An 18639-nucleotide genomic window follows, 5' to 3' on the forward strand; every position below is an offset into this window, starting at 1 on the left:
TGAGCTCTGTTTTCACCCTTTGATAAATATCAGCCCATGTCTCCACTTATATAAGCACATTCAACTCCATGCAAACGGCTATTCCATCCTTACCGTGGCCTTGCCCAGTACATAGCCTATAAGTATTTTTTCCTGCCGCTAAAAGAAAAATGTTTGTTTTACTGTTTTTTTAATATTAAAAACTAAATATGACATTCAAGTAAAGCATATTCCTGGTACCCACACAGAAGTTTATATGCAAGTGGCTTATACACTTACTTATACGGTTAGAAAAAAAAGTACATTTTCATAACTTTCGCTTTTCTTAAACTGTTTTCCAGGCTTTCCTTAGCCTTTTATTTTCATGTGAACATCTTAGTTGATCTCTTGCAGCAAAAGGGTTAAGGTCAAGTAAAGCATTTCCTTCTATTGTCAATTCAACACAGCCATAGATCCCTCCTGTAATGGTCCCTCCCTAGCCTCCCTCCCCTTTCTTCCTCTCTCACTCTCTCTCTCTGTTCTGCCTGATACTCTCACTCTCTCTCCGACTGCATAGAGGATCTTGTGATGTTTCAAAGAGACTGCCTCACAGACCAACATCCTCTCACAATGGTTGCCCAAGTATAGAAGCTGTATGCGTAAGCACGGCACCGGTGAGTCTTTCCCTTGCATTCTCTAGATGTCCTGCAGCATGTCTCGTCCATGGTTCAGTGTCTAAGTGCAATGAGTTCAGTCTCCCCTCTAGTCCCTTCCCAGTTCTTATTGTTGTGTTTATGTCCATGCCAAAAAGTCTTGTACAACAGCCAAGAAGCAAAATCTCACCCCACTCACTCTTACGCTAACAATTAATAAAATCCAGAATACTGTTTTGAAGCAAGCACATAAATTGTGTATAGTCTATTGCTCTCCTGACAGGCTGCTCAGTGGTATTGCTCTTGTAAGTGAAAAGGTTAATTTAGTTCAGATTCCTATAGCTGAGTGCTTTTCTACTAGGAATTTATCTTCTTGGAATGCATATCTTGCTTTTTTTTCTATTTTCTTCCATTTTTTTTTTAACCTGCAACTGCTTTCTAGGAAACTCAGTTATTAATCTAGTTGGCCTTTCTTTGAAGCGATTACATAAGGGTGTATTAGAGAGAGAAATTAACCCTTGGGAATTCTATTTATGATATGTTTTGACACACAAACCTGATGTTTTCTCTGTACTTATGGACTGATATGGACAATCATTCTGCCTTTTTTAAAATGCATTGTGCATACCGAGTGGAGTGGATGTCACAATGGATTTATCTGACTTGAATGAAGGGCATAAAGCTTAGGTTTATGCCTGAACCTGCAGTTGTTAGCAGAACTTACACTTTTATAGGCCTAATGGGCAAGCAAGCAGCAATGGGCATGTGCTAGTAAATCAGGCACCGAGCATATTGTTAGCAGTGGGGCGTTTGTTCCCTTTCAGAAATCTTAGTATAGCATTGCAATCATTAGTGCGAGTTCCTACACTTATCTTGATGAGAGCAGCTGCAAAAACATTAGTAAGAATAACAGAACGTGGTGGAATAATGACGGTTAATGATGCATAGCACTGTTTAATGGTGATTTTACTACAGTAATGAACAAAAGGGCTCTAAATACATCTTTCTATTGGGGCAGTTCATTAGAACTTAGAGTGTTAATGCTATCAGTCCACTGAATTGTGTGCTTGGTGCTCCAATTGCAGGGCTAGTAGGAGACAGAATGGGATGTGAGACGACAGCTAAACTGAATCAAAGCCAATCTGCGCCTTTCTCTCACGTGTTTAGCCTGTGACAGTTGGGTCACTTAGAAAAAAATCCCCGCAGCCGTGGGAATTCATTTAATCTAAAGCGTGCCAGTGTTGTGGTGATCATTGGATTAACAGTTCTATAGATCTGGGGTGGTTAGTGATTAGTGTGCTGGAATGTTAGTGTTCATAGCAACATGTCATTTGGATATTAATTACTCATTTCTCCTCACTAAGAATCCTGCAGTGCAAAGGCTGTGGCCCCTAATGCTAGTGCTCTGTGCATTGCACGATTACTAATGGGTATCCTCCGGTAATTGGGGGCTGTGAATTGTCTTCTACTGTATTTTTGGGCAATGGCAGTTGTAAGTAGCAGTTTTAATTGACATAATTTGAGATTATGTGCTCTAAGGTAGCAAACCCTTGGGTTATGGGTCACACACTGAGCTGCAGCACATGCAGAAAGTGTTCCTCTGTGACAGACACTGCAGCAATAATGCATTGGCAGCACAACCTCTGTAAATATTCTTACTCTGCAGTTGGTTCATTCTCTTTTTACTTTGTCTTATAACAAAATAAGCCTAGCAAAATCTATTGCATGTGTGCCATAACAAAGTTATTGTATTGTGATTTGAAATGTATTCCAGTCTCTTATACCTTATGACCCACTCCAAAAGCTTTCCAGCTGCCAGTGTCAACCTTCCAGGCTTATAGTTTTCAGGCTGAGAGCAAGATTCATTTTTGAATAATGGCACCACATAAGCATTTGCTAATGCCATCTTTCCCTACTAATATTACTGTCCTCTTCTCTTCCTACATACAACTGCTATGTGCAGGGACCTGGGAAGAAGGCCCTATCTGAACTCTCTCAAAACAGCACTTGCTCTGGGTTACTAAAAGCATGTGAAGGAGTGCAGTCTTCTGCTCGCACAAATCAGCTGGTCCTTTGTTCCCACTGGCAATAAAGCAGTTATACAAAGTACAGTACTATTATGCCATTAACATGTTTAGCAGATCTTGAGCATCTGACTCACTTTAGCTGAGGAAGCTCAGAGTTTATGTCTGTTAGGAAGAGACTGTAATAAAAACACTTAAAAACCCCATTCTTATTAAAATAGGAAACAAAGGACTATGACCCAAGTGTCTACGGTTCCTGCAGTCCCTGGGACAAAAAAAACATCACTGTTCTGCTGTCTTGCATACAGGAAAGCAAGTTTGTCATGGGAATGCCACATACACAACTGCTTCTTAAACACCAGCCTGTTTCAGAGGATTTAGTGATAATGGCTGGCTTCCAATCAAAGGAAAAGATAGCCATTCTTTATTGAATTGTGATTACAGAGTTGGTTATGTTACAACCAAAACCACCAGAGGGCTTATTATTCACTTATATATGTTTTAACATTTTGAAATATAGTTGCAACTTTAATTTCAGTATGAGACGTGAGAGAAAAGCCAGTTTATAACAGTCAAAGGCATGTAACAGCTATGATACAAATTAATTAAAGAGGGGGTATTACACCTTTAAGTTCACTTTTAATGGTTGATTCACTAAAGTTCCATAAAACTAGCACTATTTATAGCATTTTATTGCGTCTTATTTTTCGCGTCTTAACGCACAATTCACTAAAAGCATACTTGTGTTAATTTAGACGCGATGCTGTTTGCGTTATTTAAGTCGCAAAGACTATTTTTGGTATTTGATGCAATGTGCGCTAATTAACGCAGCGCGTACAAACTGTTGCCACGTGCGAGAAACCGCACGCCATATTAGCCATACATGCCATTACTTTCGTAAAACTACTGTTCTGAAAATGGCCATTTCCCTGCAAACTGGCGGCTGCATCACTCTAGGGCCAACACAGACTTGAATAAATCCCACTGCAAAGTCCTTATTGTGTTACCAAAAGCTCATTAACTGTACTTTTCTATAATTACCGCCTGCCTCAAGTAGGTGTTAATTTTTGCACAGACTAATGTGATATTTAGCGCGTCTAAGTGTTGCCGAATCATGCGTTAGTACTATTTCTGCGCGAGAATTAACTCAATGCGGTAAAATTAACGCATTTGGTTGCGTGCTATTTAATGCATGCGATATTCGACTTAAAGCATGCGATAATACTTTAGCGAATCGTGTGTTTTTTTTGGCGTCAATTTTCACGCAAAAAAGCATGCGATAACGCTTATCGACCTTTAGTGAATCAACCCTTTAGTATGTTATAGAATAAGCAATTCTTAGCAACTTTTGTTTTGGTCTTTATCTTTTATTCTTCATAGTTTTTAAATCATTTACATTTTTCTTTTGACTCTGTGAAGCTACAATTTTATTGTTATTCTTACTTTTTCTTACTTTCTATTCAGACCTCTCCTGTTTATAATCCAGTCTCTCACTCACATCACTGCTTGGTTGCTAGGGTAATTTGGACCCTAGCATCCATATAGCTGCCCAAATTCCAAAGTGGAGGGCTGCTGAACAAAAATGAACTATCACAAGAATATTTTCTCTCCTTTGCCCTACGCCTGGCAATGTAAGTTTCAACTGGTAGGGAGGATGAGTTCAGACAAAAGTAATGAGTTGTAAGTTATAGATTTTAGGCTGTCTGTGGGGTTTGTGCAGACTGTGCTCTGTGCCTTGAGCAGCGCTGTTGGGCATAAGAGTGCCCTGTACAGGGATCCCCAGAGCCTTGAGCCTGCTGCTGCTCCCAAGCTTGCACATCTGAATAACAAGTCAAGTTAGGGAACATTCCAGGTGAAACCCTTGTGCCCCCACCTGCTTCTAACTTGGAATGCCCCACCAATAAACACAGCTGTTCTTAAAATTCTTCTCAGGGCACAACCTGCTGGGCAAAGTGCAAAAAAGGGCACAGCCATGATGGTTTTAGATTAGTAAGCACATTATTATTTTGGTACTTTTTACAAAAACATAATTAGCAGTGGGCAGTGCCTGGTAAAAGTACTGACTGACTGAGCAAAAAATGAAATTAACTGGGTAATTTCCTTATAAAATATGGTTTTGCATAGGAGCTCCATGCTTAGTTGTCAGACTGCCTAACCAAGGCAGCTATGCTGAAATGACTGCCTGGAAAACAAATGAAGACCTTTTAAAACCTGAGGTTATCTTCTCCAACATATTCAAGAACAAGAGGTACCATGCATAGAAAAGAATGAGGCTGTTTCTTCTGTGTGAAAACTCAAGATTTAAGCAAGACACTCAGGGTAGACAACATGGTTGACTTATTTCCGTTAGCAGTGGAAGGGTGCTGTTCCCTCAGCTGCAGTAGCACTCTGTTGGAGGGCAGAAGATAATGTGGAAGACTAATGACATCCCAACAGGCTCCTTGTGGTTTAGTTGCTCACCAAAATAAGTCAAGCAGTTATGTCTGAAAGTGCAGCCTGCAAGCCACATCTTACTGTTGAGTCTTACAGTCAACACACAAGTTTCTCTGAAAGGGTTCCAGCCAATGACTCTTCCCAGGAAGCCATGGGCTTCTCATTCCTCCTGTCATTCCTTGCTCATAAATGCACACAGTAAGGGTAAAACTGTAAACTGCAAGTAGAAAATGGTATAAATGGAATATGTGTTTGATTAAGATTACAATCTGCGGGAGGGGTGTCCGACCAGATGTCGGGAACTACAACCCCCAGTCAGCCAGCCAAGAGTAAGCAGAGGATGCTGGGAGTTAAAGTTTACAAATACTGGAGCACACATTGTTTTAGATAATATCGCAGCTCTAGTTGCATGAATAATAAATAAAAGAAACACAGTTTTAATATGGATATATACCCTCAGATGCATTAATGGGACACTGCAAGAATTTTATTTATCCAAAGGGACTTTGAGAAGGGTTTTATTATCCAGACATCTGTGACCTAAATCTTTTCCTCCTTTTTGTTTATATATTGTATAATAGGTCAGTGGATTGTTTTGCCAAGGGGACATTTTTTGTAAGTGTGTGCAATTTATTCAATTAATGTAATAATAAAAGTAGAGGAGCCAAGTATTGTAGTTCACCGTTGTAACACTGAAGTCCAGCATAAAGTCCTATTGGATTTTAAAGAGAGATCATCCTGTTGGCCATTCATATCGTAATTGGGGTCTGAATCTATCAGCAAATAATGAACTTAAATGGAAACCAGATGGTGCTGGGAACAGCGAGTAAAACTGCAAGGGGCCATGGATTCCCTCTAGGACACACTTTGTGCCTTATTTAATTTTCAATTCTGTAAGCTGTTTCTCAAAACTAGAACTTGCGTTTCTTGTCTGTCTTTATTATAAGTAGTGTGCTTGGCAATGGTAAATGCTCAGCCACCATCCAGTAGATGTAATTGGCCATGAGCTTAAATACACAAGCGTGAGGGCATAGCAGCATTCTGTGTATAAAAAGCCTGAACAAAGCCTTTCTTAAGATGCCCATATACTAAAAGATCTGCTAGAGTGGGTCATTCCTTGATATGCCCACCTCAATGTGGGTGGCATTGGCTGATCCTGTATTTGTCATCCTTGTGATCCGCTCCTTTGGCCCAAGGGCCAAGTATTCAGATCACAATGAGGCAAATGCAGGCCATCGGAGTGAGAATCACTCAACAAGCCAATGCAGTACTCACCCTGACAGGATTTTTAAACCTGCCCAATCAATGTCTTGCTGATTTTTTGCCATCTTAAAGCTAGCCATACACGGGCAGAATAAAGCTGCTCATTCAGCCCATTTAAACATAGTTGTAATCTTATTTGCCCATGTTTGGGCCTTCCCCAACTAGGCCAGATATCTATTGGGAATGTTTAAAATGTTTAATTCCTATGGGGATGAGACCTTGCCAAATGAGTGTATGTGCAGGCACATGGCCTCCTTTAGGCTTCATTCCTTCCTTAGCCAATGGAGAATGTCTCTGGCCAGACAGACAGTATGATAGATATAATTATAAAGTATTGCTCTGTGTACATATGATAGTGTATACCTGCATGCTTATCTAATTCATGTTTAAATTCAAAATATAAATGAACATTTAGTCCTATGTGTACATGGGGTATGTTTTAAGTTTTATTATTATCCAACTGACAATAAATAGTTACATAGGGTTGAAAAAACACCAAAGCCCATCAAGTTCAACCCTTCCAAGTAAACCCAGCACACACAAACCTATACTGACCTATCTATACACTCACAGACATAAACTATATATACCAACATATTAGTATCACAATAGCCTTGGGTACTATGCTTGCTCAAGTAATCAAAGAGTCAATGCCCAAAACTGACAGGTAACTGGGACAAGGGAAATAATATTAAGCAGCCTTTTTTTCAAGTCACTGTACTACACATATTTGGAGACCCTGCTCTACAGGGCAGAGAAGTGCGTTACATGTGGAAAGGGAAAAATACCTGCTGATTGGAGACTAAGTGCTTTTCCCATGTGTGTAAATACACAATCTATCTTTTCTGATAGCTGTATAAACAAAGGCAACATAGACACATAAATACATTGCTGCTGAAATTGTCCAAGTGGCCAGTGTTTTTTCTGTTCACCCAGCGCACAAGATAATTTTTCATGGCTGTGTTCTGCTTATTACAAACAGTACATGATTGGTTAAAGTAAATAAACTCCTTGTTTTCCCTGCTTGACTGATGTAAGTAGCAATTTATTATTTGAATGAGTCCAAGGCACAACATGAAATATGAGGATTATTGTGAACTTTTGGAAAGAAATGTGTCCAGAAAGAAGCCAAAAACATCTTACAAAACATTTAAATAAACTTTAAATGTTATAGATGCAGCTATTGCAAGCATTTTTTCAATTTGTCTTCATTGTTTACTCTTATGGTTTTTGAATTATTAGCAGTCCTATTTTGCTTGTTTCTAGCCTACAATCAAAAATTCTGTCTGGTTGTATGGGCAGTGGGGGGGGGGGGGGGGGGGGGGGATCACTGACCCCAGCAACCAAATAACAGACCTCAATTTTAGTGTTATTGTTTTTCTTACTTTTCAGGGGCTCCCCTATTCATCTTGTATTCTTGTTATTTGGTTTTAGGTGTTACCAGGCATTTTTTCCTAGAGTTTCTGTAAAAATATGTGCAGTATATCTATTAAAGCTACAGTGTGCTCTGCTACATTGCTAAAATAGAGCATTGTGTATTTTTTAGTCTAAGGTGTCCCTTTTAAAGTCCCTGCCTGTGGCTATTGGTTCAAGAATGTGCCTATTTTTAGCTAATTTGTGTAGTAAAACATGTTTTTAAATGGCTGTGAGTGTGGACAAGGGGACTGGCCTAAATAAAAATTGCCACAACCTGCTTCCCTCCCTGGGTTTTTATAGGTGCCCTTGGATTGCAGTTTTGTAACCTTATGCTTGTCCCATTTTCTGCCTTAGCTGAGGCCTGAGGGCAACATTCAGCAACCAAGTACAGTGGTCTGAGTAGAGTTCGAGCTAGATATGGAAAGCTGTAGCTTTATGTGAACTGAAAAGGTGCAAATATGTAGCATTTTACTATAATATAAAGACTCAAACATTTATATATGTTTTTTTTTAATTTCCAGCCCCAATCATTTATCCCTTTACATTCTTTTTTTCTGTGGTGAAGGGCCTGATTCTTTAGGCTTATCTAACCCCCCCCCCCCCCCTACAGTTTCCAAGGCCCAGTAATGGTGGAGATATCTCCATTTCCTTTATTTACACTTCTCGTATCTATAAATGATACATTCTGTGTAAATGCAGGAAGCTTCATCTTTTAATCATTGCTTATTTTCCTTCCGCCATCCTGTGCTTTTGCTGTAAGGTACAATGTGGTTCTATTATCCCAACAGCTTAATATCTTCTCAGCATTGTAATATTTACAAATTATTTACTCTATTAAACAAGAAGGGATGCACAAATGGTTTGCATGGTTTTTGATGAATGGCAGTTTTGGTGTTTGTGGAAGTTTTTGGAATTTGTGTCTCTAAATCAGGCAGTATTGTTGCTATTAACCTAGTACTTCTGGATGCATAGTTGGCCAAAGGGACATTAAGGAGTCATTTGCATATCTCCAGCTATAATTCCTCAGTTGGAAATTAAAGTTATAAGGCAGTGCTATGTGTTTAGCATGAGGCATGTGAAGGCTCATGTATCAACACTGGGCTAATTTGCCCATGGGCAGTAACCCATAGCAAACATTAAAGTGATTGGCTTTTCTCTACTGAAAGTAAAATAATGAATGCAACAGTTTGATTGGTTGCCATGGGTTACTGCTCACAGGCAAATTTGCCCAGTGTTTATAAATGACCCCCCAGTGTTTAAGAACATGTCCTGCATACGAGAAGAGCTCTTTTTGCCCTACCCATCCTAGAAAAGGCTGCTTTTAGCCCTACTCACCCTAATCATAATGGGTTGTCTGCTCTAGATCTTATTTGTGAATGTTTAGCTGGAAGTAGTAGAAGGATGCATGAACAAGGATTAATGTATCCCACTGTTATAAAATATAAAGATATTAGAAGTAAATGAGGAATCTAAGCTATGAGTGGAATAAACACAGTATATAAAATCCACATGTCAATTAAAAGAGGCAGATAGCTGCATCCTAAATGCTTACTGAAGCTGCCCATCTATCACCATAAAAAACTATTTAGTTTATGGGTTCAGTAATTCATACCACATACAACATAGCCTGCTTGTGAATCAAAGACTTAATATAATGCAGAGCTGGAAATCCACAGGGACACTGTAACACGGATCATAATATTTTGTATTTACAGGAAAAAGGAACCATTTATTTGGCATGTCACTTGGAAATTATACTGTAATTATGCTGCTGAGCGTTTATTGAATGGGAAAGTGTAGTGCAGAAGGAACAGGGAAACTGCAACACAAATGTCTCCTGTACAAGAGAATATATTGTTGCCTAGATTACAATACAAAAAGGAAACCATAACACAACAAGGAAACTGAATGCCAGAAAGCAAAAATCAACAGGAAAAATAACAAAGGGGGCTTCCTGTCTATAGATAGAGTATAGAACTTGTGATGTTGAGAGAAATAGATACGTTACTGCTAAGGGCACACTGTAGATCTACTGGTACATTGTAAGGCCAAAGGGCAGGGTCAAACTGGCCCACCGGTGGCCCAGAAGAAAACCCAGGGGGTTGTTGGGCATCATGGCCCTAAGCACACTTGCAGGCTAGGTGGTGCAGAGGTGGAGCACTTATCTGCACTGATGTCAGCATTCATGGGAAGGAATGGGAACTTAGCTGGAGGGGGGGCAGGGGGCAATAAAGCCTATCTTTCAGCCATGCAGTTGGGTAAAGGGGGGTCATTATGGTGGTAAAATAGAATATGGCCTTCCTAAGAAGTAAGCATGGAGTAATCAAGAATGTCACTGTACAGAGTTAAAGTAGTTGTGTTCACCTTTAGTATGATGTACAGTGTGCTATTTTGAAACATTCTGCAATTGGTCATCTTTTTAAATTATTTGCATTTTTCATTATTTAGCTTTTCTGAGCAGCACTTCTTTGGAAGCTATCTGGTTGCTAGGGTACAATTTAACCTAGAAACCAGGCAGTGATTTAAGGGAGGCATATGAATACAAGAGGGCCTATTTTTAGCAGCTATCTGGTTGCTAGGGTCCAATTACCTTGGCAACAAAAGAGCAGTTTGAATGAGAGACTGGAATATGAATAGGAGAGGGCCTGAAAAGAGCCAGAAAAGGAAGGCAAATAATTCAAAAACAACAAAAATTTTAAAAAAATGAAGACCAATAGAAAAGCTGCTAAGAATAGACTATTAGACTAATAGACTGTAGACCAACTGGAGGCTAAAACATGAAGCACAGTCCCAAACTATCCTCCTTTACCATACTTGACAGTCTGAATTGCACATTCAGGTCAGTAGTGTTCTCCAGGCATCTACCAATAGTGCAACTGGTGATGGTAATGGTAGGTTGTATAGATTGGTGATGGTAGTTTGTAGAGGCTGCTCGCTATGAAAACAACCCCATGGCCCAGTGAATAGTTCGAGAGCTATTTGGAACTCAAGACCCTTTGGAACTTAGCAGTGAGAGTTCCAGCTGAAGACATGCAATTTTATAAGAGGTGTCTGGATATTTTTTCCATATGTGTATTTTATTCCTAAGAGAAGCTAAACCAAAAAGTTTACACTGGTCAGTGGTCTGCAGTTATGGTCTGTTTTTTAATGCAACCTTTAATTATTGTACCACACCATGTTTTATGCCAACCCTCCTTGTCATATAGAGACTCATGTAGGAAATAGGTGTTAGTAATAAGCATGTAGAATAGTACCATTAAACTTCCCAAGGGCATTTTGAGTTCTGAGCCCCTATAAATTAATTCCTAGGCTCCACATTTCTATTTTACCACAACTTAGTCCCTCATCCCTCATATGAAACATATTTTAGAAATTACCAGTTTCTACCTACCATGCTCAAACTTCATGGAAAATCCATCAGGGTACCCTGTTCCAATTCATTGTCACAAGACAATGCTTATAATGTGCTCTCCACTAGGTTTATGGGCTGCTGTAATCATCTCTTTCTGAGTAAGAGGAATTTGATATTAACATGCAATGTCATGTATATTATGATGACTAAGGCACACTTACCTAAAATATATAGTTATAGAAAACTAAGGAGGTCATGTCCAAAGAGTATGCTTCCATGACCTGCCAAGTTTCAGTTTAATCATAATTCACACATTGAGTTGAATAAGCAGGGGTAATACACTGAAAATGTATAATGAATTATAGCAGGCATATCCTGCTGACCTACAGTCCTCCAGCCAACCCACTGCATCCACTTACACAGCGGTTCTCAACCTGTGGGTCGGGACCCCTTTGGGGGTCAAACAACCCTTTCACAGGGGTCGCCTAAGACCATCGGAAAACACATATTTTAATAATTTAATAATTTTATGGTTGGGGGTCACCACAACAACTGTATTAAAGGGTTGCGGCATTAGGAAGGTTGAGAACCACTGTTCTAACAGCACAAAGGCTGTAATGGACAACTAGGACATATCCTCTATATGCAGCCACATACATTTTTATGTGAAATATCCCCCATGTACCCTGCCACCTGTATATGCTAGCAAGTTAAGAGCAAACACTCATATTTCTAATGAATATTATGCTTTTGTTGGTCCAAAAGTAGCACTTGTGAGCAATATGGTCAGGTGCTCTTATCAAACAGGAGGTTAGCTTTTTGTGTTCCAATTGGCTATTAGCCTATCAGCTGCCCATGCAGCATTTGAAAGTCAGATCCAACACATCTAATAAAAAGAAATAAAATATAACTTGGAGTTCAGTGACCTCTGTTAGAAGACTTATCCTGCAGCTTTTTGCTTATGGGCATTATGGTTCTGTAATTTGTTATAGATTTACAATTTACAGTACAATACAATATGCCATATATAAAATGATAAGGTTTCTGCTTCAACACAGGAAGGTTTTCTATACTGAGGGGCGTTACAGCAGAGACAGCACAGTGTCCTGTGTTCCTGGAATCCTGAATGCTACACAATTTCTACTGATGTATGCACACAAGATCATGCTCTCAATTGATTTTGCTGTGGGATGCAGTAGCATCTATATATTCTGCTATTTTGTGAGAGCAGCTATTTGACAGAGGTTGCTGAGAAATGTGATGAAAATTATTAATCTGTGTAGTTATTAGAAAATAAAGGGCTCATGTGCTGAATATACTTTAGAATTATAAGTATTAGAAATAAATTGTTTGTGCAGGTACATTTTCCCAGACCATTTTGCTCCCTTTTGCTTTTGTCTTTGTTACTGACTGAATTATTTTTAAAATGAGCCAACGTTACTCAGTTCTGTCATTTCTTCATTATGGTCTTAACCAAATTGTTTTATTTAGTGTATAAATGATGGAAAACTTATATAACTACATTTTCATTGCAGGCATATTATATGGACAATCACTGAGTAGTAACGTTTTACATTCAAGGTCTTGTGTAATAACATGTGCTAATTTGCACAAATACTGTTGAAAAATAATTGATTGGCTGCTGATGGCAAATTATACGTTGTCTAGGGTGGTGGAACCTATTCTGTATTTGTATGCAATTAAGGCAGCCAGTAACCACATTGCAAGTGCTTGTATGAAGGCACTGACTAGCTAGCATAGGATTCTGTACAGTCATATTAGCCAGATCAATACTGCCCATGCTTATGGCTAATAAAACACAATAGAAGGCATTCACAGTGTGCAAAGTGCAAAAAAAGCCACCTTTGGTAATTTTTTTGGCCTTTTCCCACTGCATGGGGCATTGTGGCCCACGGGCCTGTGGACTGAAGTTATAATCTAGTGTGGACTGCGTTAGGCTGTGCTAGATTCAAAATGGGCAGGGAGTGGCATGTAGGCCCCTTACCTGCCCCTAACTTGCGCGCCACTTGCACAAGCAAGTTAAGGAGTGACAGTAGGCACAGCCCGCAACAAGGCCCAAGGTACGGACAGGGCTACTTCAATCCAGCATTCCGTGCAGACAGCAGCAACCCCGAGGGGCGTAAGAGCATTAAGTGGCACATGGGTGTACCCCTTAACCCCTTAGTGTTTATTTAACAGGATTTGCACCCCTTAGTGCTCATGCACTTGCACCTCCCAGAGTTGTAAATGACGCATGGTGCATTTTGAAAATTCTAGTATCATGACTTCATGTAACGGTACTCACTGACAATAATTGCTCTAAAAAACGCAGATAGCCGCATTTTGGGGCCAGTACCATTTGCATGGGCCATGCACACACTGATTACACTTTTCTGAAAGAAAATTCCTTGCCTTTTATTAACTTGAGACCAAATTGCTGAAAGATACAAGAAATAATCTCCCCACTGCAAACCCAGAACAGTTGATCTGATTGCAGCTCATTTTAACAAGAGTTTTTGCATCAATCTACATATTCTTCTTTCCCATTTATAATGCGATTTAAAGGGGAATTCTTCCCAAATAGTGAGAGAATAAATAACATTTTGCATAATGAACAATTACGTAAGCAACTTTTGCCTGTTTACAGGGTAACCCTTTTGAAATAAAAAATAACGAAAGTGGTATAAAGGTGATACCTTTATTGGCTAACTAAGATAACCATAGCAAGCTTTCAGAACATTTTAGTTCCTTTTTCAAGCTGATTACAAAGAAGCTGTGGTGCTCGCTGATATATATACAACATTCAGCTCATAGATCAAATAACCAGAAAAAAAGAATATCTGTGTGGAAGGTATTAACAAAGTCATATAAACGGGATGGGGGGGGGGGGGGCTGCAAGGGACAAACAGATACAAACAGATAAGGTACAGGATAATGTGGAAATGTGGATTAAAGTGACTTGATATAAATTAGGGTAAGTTACTGAAGTGTGAAGTGAATGGAATTCCATGTGATTAACTGGCCCGGTGTCTCTACAGATGTTGGTATTTCTGGCTGAGTGCAGGCAGTTCTTAATCTATATAATTTGCCATAAATCCAAGGCCTAGGTTCAGTCCCTTCTCCAGAGAGTTGAAAGTTTTCATTAATTTATACTCCCAAACCTTCCTTTCATTGTCTGTTCTGAAGTTTCCCTTAAGGACCAAGATTCTTAAATCGTTTATGGAGTGGTGAGGGCTGTTGAAATGGTTCCCTACTGGTGTGTCCAGTTTTTTATTTGTTATGGTAAATCGGTGGTGTGTATTCCTCTTTCTCAGGCTTTGGCCAGTCTCTCCTATATACAGTCCTCCTGTTGGGCACCTAGTGCACTGTATTAAGTACACCACGTTGGAGGAAGAACAGTTGTACTGGCCATGGATGTTGTATTCCTCTAATGTGTCCGGAATCTGTATTTTGTCTGAATTCCAGACGTGTGGGCAGGTTTTGGATTGTTTTTTGCCACAGGGATAGGTTCCATTTTTGTTGGATTGTATTAAGGCACTTCTTGTTATTAGTTTTTTTAGGTTTGGGGGCTGCCTGAATGCCAGAAGTGGTGGGTCTGGGAATATGTTTTGGAGCCTGTGACAACTAAAAACTATGAGGAGTTTGTATGGCAGCCATCAAGACTGTTTTGGGTGCTCAGGACTGTAAGCTTATTGACTCTGACAGCCAATATTTAATAACCGACGGTTCAGTGACTACATTTTGGGAAGCTACGCTGCTCTGCAAATCCTCCTCTGCTCCGTATCTGTCACTTAGCAATGATAATTGGCCTGAAATCAGCTCACTCTCTTTACTGCAATTTGGATTAAGGGCTTTGTCATTCTGGCACGTGGCAACTAAGAATATTATTTAACCCCTCTAAGAGAAAATCAGTCACTAGGAAGCATAGAAAAAATAGAAAACAAACGGAGTGGAAGAGAAAAACAGGGCACGTAGCGGTCCTGGTGGTTGAGCTGTGGCTTTAGCTCATCCAGCTGTTTTCAGAGGTTTAATTTTGTGCAGCTGGGGTGACCTCACCACTCATGGAATCCCCCGAGGGCCAGAAAACCATAATCTACCAACCCGGAGCCAACAGCTCGAAATGCGTAAATGAAACATCCAAAAACATACACAGATTTCCCACCCCTTCACACACATACGCACAGCCACTAAACCTCTTCATTTTGTGCATCACAATGGCTTAAATGGCTCATTTAACCTATACTGTGCTTAAAGGAACACTGAGAGTGTCACTGTCGCTAAAGGTAAAGGAATGTAAGTACAGCTGCCATAGACAGGTAAATGTTCTCCTATAGGTTCCTGCATTACCTACAGCCCCTTAAGACCCTTCACTGTGTTCTCAGATGTCTATCCAAAGATGTGCTTATAGCCAAGGGTTATCACTTTATCTTCTACCTTGTCCCATTGAATGGTATATTCAGTTTTATATTCATTCTTTATATCTTGAAACCATTCTATGCAACTTTGCAATTGGTCTTCATTATTCATTTTCTTATTTTATATAGGGGTGGTTCACCTTTAAATGGAGACTCCACCCAGACACAACTTGGGCTTTTTGAAAAGTAAACATAATTTCAAGCAACTTTGCAATATACATAAATTGAAAATATCCAGCCTTTTCATGATGTTTTTGATGTAATAATTTGGTTTGTAACAGTTACCTAAGCCCGGCCGCCTGATTTGCTACTGATCTGGCTGACTAAAAAAAACAAAACAGTAGTCAACTGTCCTCACCCTGCCTTCAGTCTGCATCCTCCAAATCACTTGCACACTTGGAGCATATTAATTATAGTGTGTAAGCCAGCATCCTCGGTGATGTTGCCCATGGCAGCCAATCAGATCTTTGCAATGCATTGTGAGTTATGTAGTTCCTGCATGCTGTCTGTAACTGTGGAGAAGTTGTTACAATTTGTAACATCAGTGTTTTAGTCCCTCCTCCCATGCCAGGATTTCAAATGATGTAGAAATAGAATAGAACTGTTTTGCAGGTATTTATTTATACTTATTGAATAAACAGATTACAGTTCATTATAGGTTTATCAGTAGTTTTTGTGTATTTTTTTTTTTTTTTTTGAATTATTTGCCTTCTTCTTCTGCCTCTTTCAAGTGTTAAAATGGGGGGGGGGTTACTAATGCAGCTACAATTGTATTGTTATTGTTACTTTTTATTATTGTCTTTCTATTCAGGCTCTCTACTATCCATATTCCAGTCTCTCATTCAAACCATTCTCTGGTCGCTAGGGTAATTTAGACCTACATAACTGGAGAGTTGCTGAGTAAAAAAAAATGTAAAAAAAACCCCATCAATAATACTGCAAATTGTCTCAGAATATTACTCTCACCCTTATACTAAAAGGTGAATAACCCCTTTAATTGCTTATGTTTCTTTTTGGGCATATGTTTCTATTCTGACTTGCAAAATTATACCACTTTGTTAGGGAATTTAAGCCCTAGCAACCATGTAGATCACTGCAAATTCTTAGAATGCTGGTCTGTATCATACTAAAATCTCAAGATGAACTAACTCTTTACGTTTAACATTAGTGGAGACTGGGCAGCTTCCAACCATGATCGAATTTAGAGAAAAATGTGGCCAAATTGTCTTTGAGGAGCGAGGTACAAGTGAATGTCAGCCCCAGCGTTTGCTTTGCGTGCCAGTAGGACTTGGCTTGTCACCTGTATCATGCAGCCAGAATAAGGTGACTTGCAACCCATGGAATGTAGCAATAACTTGCTCCGGTCATTATTCCAAAAAGCAGATGTCATAAGTGATGATGTGAATGTCTTGTTTCCTTTTCTGCCCGTCTACAGCTGCACCTTCCAGCCTGACTCCAACCAGAGTTGTATAAGGTGATTAAAGTTACAGTTTGGGCTTAAATAAATGCCCAGGCGTGCCCCGTAGTTTGGGAATGCAAGGGAATAATATTCTAATACTCCTTATAGCGGCACCAACAAACTGCACAGGGAAGTCTCTGACATATAAGTAGTAATGTATATAGAGATCTGGTTTTGTTATCATTAGATTTGAAAGGAGAAGAATTTGATTTTGAAGCTGAGGAACTATTGTATTCTGTATCTGAATGTAATCATCAGTCCTGTAGCATCAGTTTCTGTGACTAATGAACCACAATTTCTGCTAAAAATGTTCCAACTACCTCTAAGCTTAGCAACTGAGCAGCTGTCCAGATCCAACTGAGCATGTGCAGTGCCGCTGCCACTTAAAACATGGCCTACCAAGACCCAAAATGGCGAGCTTATAAGGCTTGGGTTATTACTGTTATAAGGTGCTAAGCCTTTCTGCCAGAAGATATGGTCAGTATATCAAATACAGAATTCCTAGCAATAATCATTTTTAGGCATTATTTCTTTTTTAATGCTTTCTGCCTGGTGATGAGTGAATCTGTCCTATTTGCTTCAACGAAAAATAGAAAGAGAAATATGCGCAATGCCAAAAGATTCGCAAAACACATTGAAGTCAATAGGCAACAAATTGTATACATAGCAAATTTTACATGACTGACATATTTGTCTTGGCGACTTTTTCATCTCTGTGATATCTTTGTCTTTAATTTTTTTGTGCCGTAGTTTTGCGAACAAAATTTGACAATGGTGCAATGCGGAATTTCATTGTGAATCCATGTCTGGTAAAAAAATTTGCTTGTCATTATCCGGAAAGCTTCAAATTACAGGAAGGTCATCTCTCTTAGGGGCACATTTACTAACCCACGAATGGGCCGAATGCGTCCGATTGCGTATTTTTCGTAATGATCGGTATTTTGCGATTTTTTCGTATATTTTTTTCGGCGTCTTTACGATTTTTGCGAAAAAACGCGAGTTTTTCGTAGCCATTACGAAAGTTGCGCAAAGTCGCGATTTTTTCGCAGCGTTAAAACTTGCGCGAAACGTCGCGCCTTTTAAGTTTTAGTGCTACGAAAAAGGCGCGACTTTGCGCGCAAGTGTTAACGCTACGAAAAAATCGCGACTTTGCGCAACTTTCGTAATGGCTACGAAAAACTCGCGTTTTTTCGCAAAAATCGTAAAGACGCCGAAAAAATCGCAAAAAATACGAAAAAGTCGCAAAATGTTCGCTTCCAATCGGAATTTTTCCAATTCGGATTCGAAATCGTGTCTTAGTAAATCAGCCCCATAGAGTCCATTTTAATCAGATAATAAAATCCATACTGGGGGCCAAATAATCCTGTTGGGTTTATTTAGCATTTACAAGTATGTTAGTAAGCTTAAGGTATGGAGACACAAGTACAGGTATGGGATCTGTTATCCGGAAACCCGTTATCCAAAAAGTTCTGAAATACGGAAAGGCCATCTCCCATAGACTCCATTATAAGCAAATAATTAAAATTTTTAAAAATGATTCCCTTTTTCTCTTTAATAATAAAACAGTACCTTGTACATGATCCCCACTAAGATATAATTAATCCTTATTGGAAGCAAAACACTCCTATTGGGTTTATTTAATGTTTAAATAATCTTTTAGTAGATT

General features: G+C 39.3%; 1 protein-coding gene across 2 annotated transcripts in view; it reads left to right on the forward strand.

Moving 5' to 3' along the window:
* Positions 1 to 515: 515 nt before the first annotated feature.
* The window catches only part of hdac7 (histone deacetylase 7), a 189916-nt gene continuing 171792 nt past the window's right edge, over positions 516 to 18639 (forward strand). For both annotated transcript variants that reach the window (XM_004911916.4, XM_004911917.4), the window contains exon 1: positions 516 to 632. The gene's annotated coding sequence lies outside the window, so the exon portion shown is untranslated. The remainder of the gene's footprint in view (positions 633 to 18639) is intronic.

The sequence above is a fragment of the Xenopus tropicalis genome, chromosome 2, assembly GCF_000004195.4.
Source record: "Xenopus tropicalis strain Nigerian chromosome 2, UCB_Xtro_10.0, whole genome shotgun sequence".
NCBI lineage: Eukaryota > Metazoa > Chordata > Amphibia > Anura > Pipidae > Xenopus > Xenopus tropicalis.